Consider the following 7,200-nt stretch of genomic DNA (forward strand, 5'->3'; position numbering starts at 1 on the left):
CCAAAGACTGAACTCAGAGCCTCATTCAAGCACTCTATTGCTGAATTTCATCTCCAATCCTTTTAAAATTTATTTTTCAGACACACTCACTAAACTACCCAGGCTAATTTGAAACTTGCTTGTAATTCCAAATAGCTGGGGTTAAAGGTCTGCACCATCATATATGGCTCATCTGATCATCTCCATACATACATTTTATAGAAACTAAATGGTTACCCCACACAACCATGGTTTTGCAAAAAAATTTATAAAAATTGTCTGATGTCTTACTATTGGATAGATGCTGGAATGCTACCCACCATTCTAGCAAATACATAAGAATAAAAACACAGAAGTTCGCACTTAAAAACCCAGCCACAGATTGTCTCCTTACCATGTCCTATCTTTTAGATCTAAAAGGGACAAAGAAAGAAGTAAAAGTGCTAATTGATACATTTGACCTCAGACAAAACAAAAATATCAAGTAGATTGGTATCTTTTATCTAAAAAGTAAAAAACATTCATCAGAGTAAGTAATTAAAAATGTTAGGCTAGAGGTATAGCTCAGTGGTAGACTACTTGTCCAGCATGTGAGATTCTAGTACTGTATTTTGCTGGGGGAATGGTGGTGCACACTATAATGCCCAAGCTACATAATAAGTTGTGGGTGAGCCTGAGCTATATACACAGTAAGACCCTGCCATAGAGAGAAAAAAATTACACTGCCTTTATTTAAAAAAAAATAAAAAATAAAAAAAAATAACATCCAGAACACAACTTCATATGACTGACTATACCATTAAGATACTGGAATGGCCACATCTGATCTTTGATCAGCACATTCTCTTTTTCAAATACCTCATGAAGGGAACCTTCAATAAAGAGGGAAAGAGCAAATTCTCCAGTTTAAACACAGCACCTGTTCTTCCTCATTCAGCTCTCAAAACAGTCACACCACATAAACTATTCCGTAAGCTAGGTACTCTTTCTATATTTATTGAAATTTAATTACTGGCCCTTACTGAACTGATAAGGTTTCACTGATTCTGAGTTACAAATCTAAACTCTCAGAAAGCAAGGCAGCACCCAACTCATTCTGTAAAACTCAAAATCATGCTTGAAAACTTACATTTTAAAACTAAATATTAAAAACTTTGAAAGGATGTAACACCAAATTAATTAGCTGTCTTTAGAGTCAATTACCCTCGTTGGTTAGAATATGGCACAGCCCCACAATAAAAACTCAAGGAGATGGTTAAAATAACATTCTTCTGGTAGATTAAACCATTTACACTGTATGTATAATAGACACCCCAGACTGAATGTTAACACATTAACAGTAATGGTTTAAATAAGACTCCAATGTGGTTAGAGTGTCACAATAGAGTAAAAGCTAAAAACATAATCTTAGCCAGGCACTGTGGCAAATGCCTGTAATCCTAGCTACACAGGAGGCTGAAACAGGAAGACGACAAATTTGAAGTCAACCTGGCCAATTTAGCTAGATCCTATGTCAAAATATAGGATAGCTCAGGGTAGAGTGCTTGCTTAGCATGCTTGAAGCCCTGGATTTATCTAGAAAAAAATATTTTTTTAAAAAAAGCCGCAATCTTATATAGGTACACTACTAAAGAAAAACTAAGGAAACATCCTGAAAGATAAAATTTGAAATCCAAAAGCATAAGCATTATGGTATGTGACACACATACATACTAGCATCCCTAATCAAAAAACCCAAAATACTCCAAAATCCAAAACATTTTGAACATCAACATGATTGAGAAGTGGAAAATTCCACACAGAACATATCTCACCGGATGCAATCAAACCACACGCAAAATAAAAATGCTGTATAAAATTACTTCAGGGTATGTGTATAAGATGTATATGAAAAAAGTGACTTTCACATTTATTCTTGGGTCCTATTCCAAAGACATCTCATTATCTATATGGAAATACTCTACAATTGACAAAATCCAAAATTCGGAAAGCTTCTGTCCCCAAGTCTTTCTGAAAAGAACAACTCAACCTGTAAAACCATCAGATACGTGAGTGATGGTGAACCTTTTAGAGACGAATGCCCAAAATGCAACCCAAATCCCACTTAAACCTAGGTACTGAGGTTTTAGTTTAGAAAATACAATTCTTAACGTTAGTATCTTTTGTCTTGAAAGAAAAACAACACGTGCCATAGGTTCACCACCACTGAAGTCAACCTCACGTGACCAGACTGACTAGAGTAGGTTTCACCTCAATACTGTGGCTACTATATACTGTACTAGAATCAAAATGACATACCTACCTTTCATTTAACTCCAAGAACTGACCAAGTTTTTTTCTCCCTCACCAAATGACAGCATTATCATCCAGGGAAACAGCTAAATATGAGTAACATACCTAAACTTTGGAAGTGCAATTCAACAAAGAATCCTGTCACGCCACGAACTGAGGAACAGGGTTACTGTTACTCTTATGTTGACAGAAGCCCTGGTAGAAACAATCCATTTTAACATGAAACTGGTACAAGAACCAAGATCCCCACCAAATACTACTAAGAAAAATGTTTTTGTCCTTCAAGAAGTGTAATATCTAGTTGAGGCAACATGACACATATCCATGAAAGAATGACCAGACATGGATATGTTCTACTCATTAAACTGCAGCAGAATCTCAAAGAAATAACTGAGTCAAAATGCCAGAAAAGGCTTCATGGAAGAAGCGAGGCTGAAACCAAGCTATAAAAAGGACAAATGAAAGGAACAGCATGAACAAAACCAGAGAAGTAATGAGTATGGAAAAACTGCAGAATGAGAGAGGCAGGCAAGAATCCCAGTTTGGGAAGAGTGGGAAATAAAGCTGACTAGGTAGAACGAAGCTTTAAACGCCAGAATGAAGCATATGAAAGCAATCCAGTTGGCAAAAGGAATCCATTACGGGTTCTCCAGCAGGGAAGCGGACATGATAAAACCAGTATTTTAAATAAATTACACCGTCAGAAGTTACAGAAGACAGGATAGAGAAGAAAGGTTGCTCAGGACAACCAACCAGAAAATATATGCAATAACCAAAACCTAAAACCAGTCACTTGTTCTTCATTCATTGAGGACAGCAGACTGCTGGATAAGAACACTGGCCTAGTAGTCAGCAAAGCTGGGCCTAAATCTCTACTCTTGCCCCTCTACTACCCGAACCTCTATTTATTCACCATTAAATGTAGGGTATCAGCTGTCCAGATTGTCACACATACTCATTAAGCCCCAATATAGTCCTGACACACAGAACTCTTTATCAGTAGCAAATATTACTCAATCAAAAATTTTTAAACGTTTAAAAAAAACAAGAGGTGGAAATAAGCCAAGCTCGACAGATGCTGTAGACCAAAGAACTGTCTTGACAGAGTTTAAAACACGCAACAAGAACTCAGGCGAGCTAGGTGTGGTGGCATATGCTATTTGGGAGGCAGGGGCTGGACAAACTGCAACTTCAAGGCCAACTCCAGCGATTTAGGGAAATCCTTCCTCAAAACCACCTTTAAGCGGGGAGTGGGTGCAAAGAATTCACTCTGCTTGGTATCTCTGGGTTCAATTCCAGTTGGAGACATGGAGGGGGAAGGGGGAGGAAGAGGGAAGGAAAGAGAAAGTGGGGAGGGCAAGGGGGAAAACAGACCTACTGAAGTGATCACTCCAAGCTAAAGCGCAGACTATATTGCTGGATCCAGCCTCGAGAGTTCCCTTTTCATTTAAAGAGTTTGACAAGGATTCAAATGCTGTAATTTTTAAAAATCCAAACCCAACTGAAAGAGCAGAAAGAAAAGCATGCGAAAGAGCCACCACTGTACCTACATCCAGTCCCCAGTTCTAATGTCCATCTAATTCTTCTCAGTGTAAGCATTACACGTGGAAATGACACCTTTTCAGAGTAAATAAATCACGCTAAACTTATTTCAAATACATTGCCCTGCAACTCAGGAAACAGAACTGCCAAACGTTTTCTGTGACATTATGCCCTCACCGAAAATAATAATGTAAAACAAAGAAGTGAACTTCAAAATCAAACTCAGCAGCAGTTCTTACCTCTTAAATGCTTGGTATGTCAAACACACATACATATTAGTCACTTAAATGTCTCAACTCCATGAAGTAGACTGTCCCCATTACACAAGTAAAGAACCTAGGACAAAGTATTCCTTCCCCAAGGTCACACAGCCAGTAAGGGATACAGCCTTAATTCCAACAAAGGTAGCTCCCCCTCAAGGACCCTGGCTCAAAACACTATACAACACAAAAGCTTAAACGACTTTCCTTACACAAGTTTTCAGGAATAATTTCTTGAGATAATTAAATCATACGCTTATTTGCTTTCCTCCTTACAGTATGGAATATTTTCTTAATTCTGATGGCAGTATTTTAGAGGCTTCACCCCCACCAATCTCAAGGCAGGAAATACAGCAGCTTATAAGAAGACAGCATCTTATTAAATTGTGTTAGGGAGTTAAGCACAATGATATGAATCCTAAGAATTTCATATATCCATCCAGGCAATCACTGGACCTAAATAGCAGAGAGGCCCAACTATAGAAATACAAACTTGATTAAAAACACAAGTTTAAGGCTAACTACACACCACCAACAGAACATCTGTGAAATTTTGTCACTAATAGGCTCATTTAGAAAGAACAGGGACTAGGGAACAGACCTAGGTTTGAATCCTGGTGCAGCCTCTAAACATCTTGTGGCCTGCACGAGTGAATTAAATTCTTTGCACCTCTGTTTCATCACCCACAAATAAAGCCCAACACTATCGACCTCACAGGATTAGCCTGTGTTATGAATGACAGAGAAAGCACTTCACATCACCTACAGGGCAACTTAGGCCGAATCCCCATCTCCTGGCTCTACAGTAAAGGGTAATTAATTGTGCACTTAATGAACACAATCCCAGAGACAGTAAGGAGCCAGATCTCCAGCTCTCTCACAGAACCGTTGATATTGCTGCTGCTGCTGCTGCTAACATTAAGGCCCTGCTGTAGTGACCTGCACAGGGAACAACACTCACACCATTTCTTCACTACATTGTCCCTAGGGTCCCAACTCTTCTCTACCACGCAAATAATAAATACAAATAGGTCTCCTGCTAGCTGCTTTTCTGCATTTCAGTGACAATAATCAATACTGTAAATATTACTTGTGGAGTCAAATTCACGTGTACTAGAAAAATACTAAGTCCCAGAGAAAGCCAGTACTTCTGCCAAACCTCCTCTGACCTCCCTCGATTCGTGGTGTGTATTTTTTATATAAATAATTCCAAAATTGAACAAACCCAACACATTTTTCACATAACTCCACCTAAAAGTGTTGAGTCAGAAATTCTCAGTAATCCTGCCACAAGCTGTGGAAGGGGATTCCTCTGTCAACCACTCATCTAACCAGGCTGCATTCATTTCGCATTGCTATACGAACTAATGCATTTACTCAACAGGTTGATGTTCCAAAATTCTATTAATCACATCCCCTCTTACCAGTAAACCCTCCGTTTACTGCCCTTTCCCTTCCTTTGCTTGAAAGGCTCCCAGTATACAGGAAGCAGTTATTTCTTGGTTAGACAGGCAACATGGTAATGATCATGTGAAAACATTAATTAGCTTTTGAGAACACAAGTCTCAAAAAGATTCCTGGACATACAGTACGTACAAGTTATTAAAGTGTTTAACACTTTCTTGAAACAATACAAAGCTACAGCCTCCATAAAGAACCCTTCCACTTTACCACCTGGTTTCCCATATTAAGAACCAAAGCTGGTAAGGCAGAATAAAAATGCCCAACTGATGGTGAGCTTTGCAACAGTTTTTAAGCCATCTGTAAGTCCTTAATTGTGTTCCTTCAAGGTAAGAAACTTTTTTCGTGCACATATTGTTTTCATCCCCCATACATTGTATTCTGTCCTAAATTCTATAGGCCTGAATCTATGCAAAAGGCAAAAAAAGCAGTTGATTTAATGATTGTGACTGAGTACAGTAGAAACAAATACACCATATCCACACAAGCAGGAAAACCTCGATAGAAAAGCAAAATATAAACACACATCACATGCCTAACCACTCTCGGCGTATTTTCTTTCTGCTGCCCCTCCCCCACAGGTAAAGGCAAACTATTTCTAGACCTCTCAATGATAATTTGGGAACCTTGCCATCAACTCCCGTAAGACAATCCGACCTACACGATGTTTTCATGGCGACAAAGCTGCCCTACTTCCCCAGACAATAAACTTATTAAAATTGTGAGCACACACAGTCCCAAGAAGTCAGGATTACTGAAAAATGCCAAGGAATATGGCTCTTATTTAACAAAAATGAACACAGATCACACTGGAAAATTCAAAAAGTCACTAGCAGTCTTTAGTGTGTAATAAAAGTATTTATTGCAAGGTGGTTTAGGTAAGTGAATAAAAACACCATGATGGGACCTTGTATCAAACTTGGGAAAGACTCTTTAGGGGAAAAAGGAAATATAATTATATTGGGGGGAGGGGTGCGTTCAGTCTAAAGAGTCAGGGCTAAAAATAACACATCATTTCACACACCATATTTTATTAACAAAATGTTTGGATCACCACAGGGTTGACTGGAAAATAAAGTCTAAGTCCACCGTAAATCCCATAGGTACTGAAACTTCATCCCTAGTGCCTGCAAAGTGCAAAATTGTTAAGTACCGTAAACTCTAGACACAGAAAAAAAAAATCTTAATTTAACTAGGTGCAAACACTTTTCGTGTAAATCATCAAAATTATCTGACAGTGTTAGATAACTTAACAGTTTCTCTTAAGACCTCACAACCCAAATTCTACACAGAACACATCCTTTTCACGACCCCAATTTTATGCCGTTTGCCACTGCACACAGATGTCTGTTTCAGCAAATTAGGAACTTCCAAAAATACGGAGTACGTTAACACACGCCTGGCTTCCCTGGAGCTGCCATGGGGGATTAATATTTCACTTAAATAAAAGTCTGCTCCGGTTCCAAAAAACAAAATGACATCGGTTGCAAAGAGGAAGTTACCGAGAAACCACCCTCGCACAACGTGGCCTTTACACCGTCAGAAAATAATGGGACTCTGTGCCACCCGAAACTTACCAGGAAGCTGGCAATAACTTTGCCAATTCTACACTTCTGAACCCAACTTCAAGAGGCTCCGGCAATCGCCTCGGAGAGGACGAGGCACC

General features: G+C 38.9%; 1 protein-coding gene across 2 annotated transcripts in view; it reads right to left on the reverse strand.

The window, feature by feature from the left end:
- Nucleotides 1-7,194, reverse strand: part of Tbl1xr1 (TBL1X receptor 1) — a 155,948-nt gene extending 148,754 nt beyond the window's left edge. For both annotated transcript variants that reach the window (XM_010632428.2, XM_033762529.1), the window contains exon 1: nt 7,112-7,194. The gene's annotated coding sequence lies outside the window, so the exon portion shown is untranslated. The remainder of the gene's footprint in view (nt 1-7,111) is intronic.
- Between the last annotated feature and the right edge of the window lie 6 nt (nt 7,195-7,200).

Source organism: Fukomys damarensis, unplaced genomic scaffold (assembly GCF_012274545.1).
Source record: "Fukomys damarensis isolate Sample0158 unplaced genomic scaffold, DMR_v1.0_HiC HiC_scaffold_12, whole genome shotgun sequence".
Classification (NCBI taxonomy): domain Eukaryota; kingdom Metazoa; phylum Chordata; class Mammalia; order Rodentia; family Bathyergidae; genus Fukomys; species Fukomys damarensis.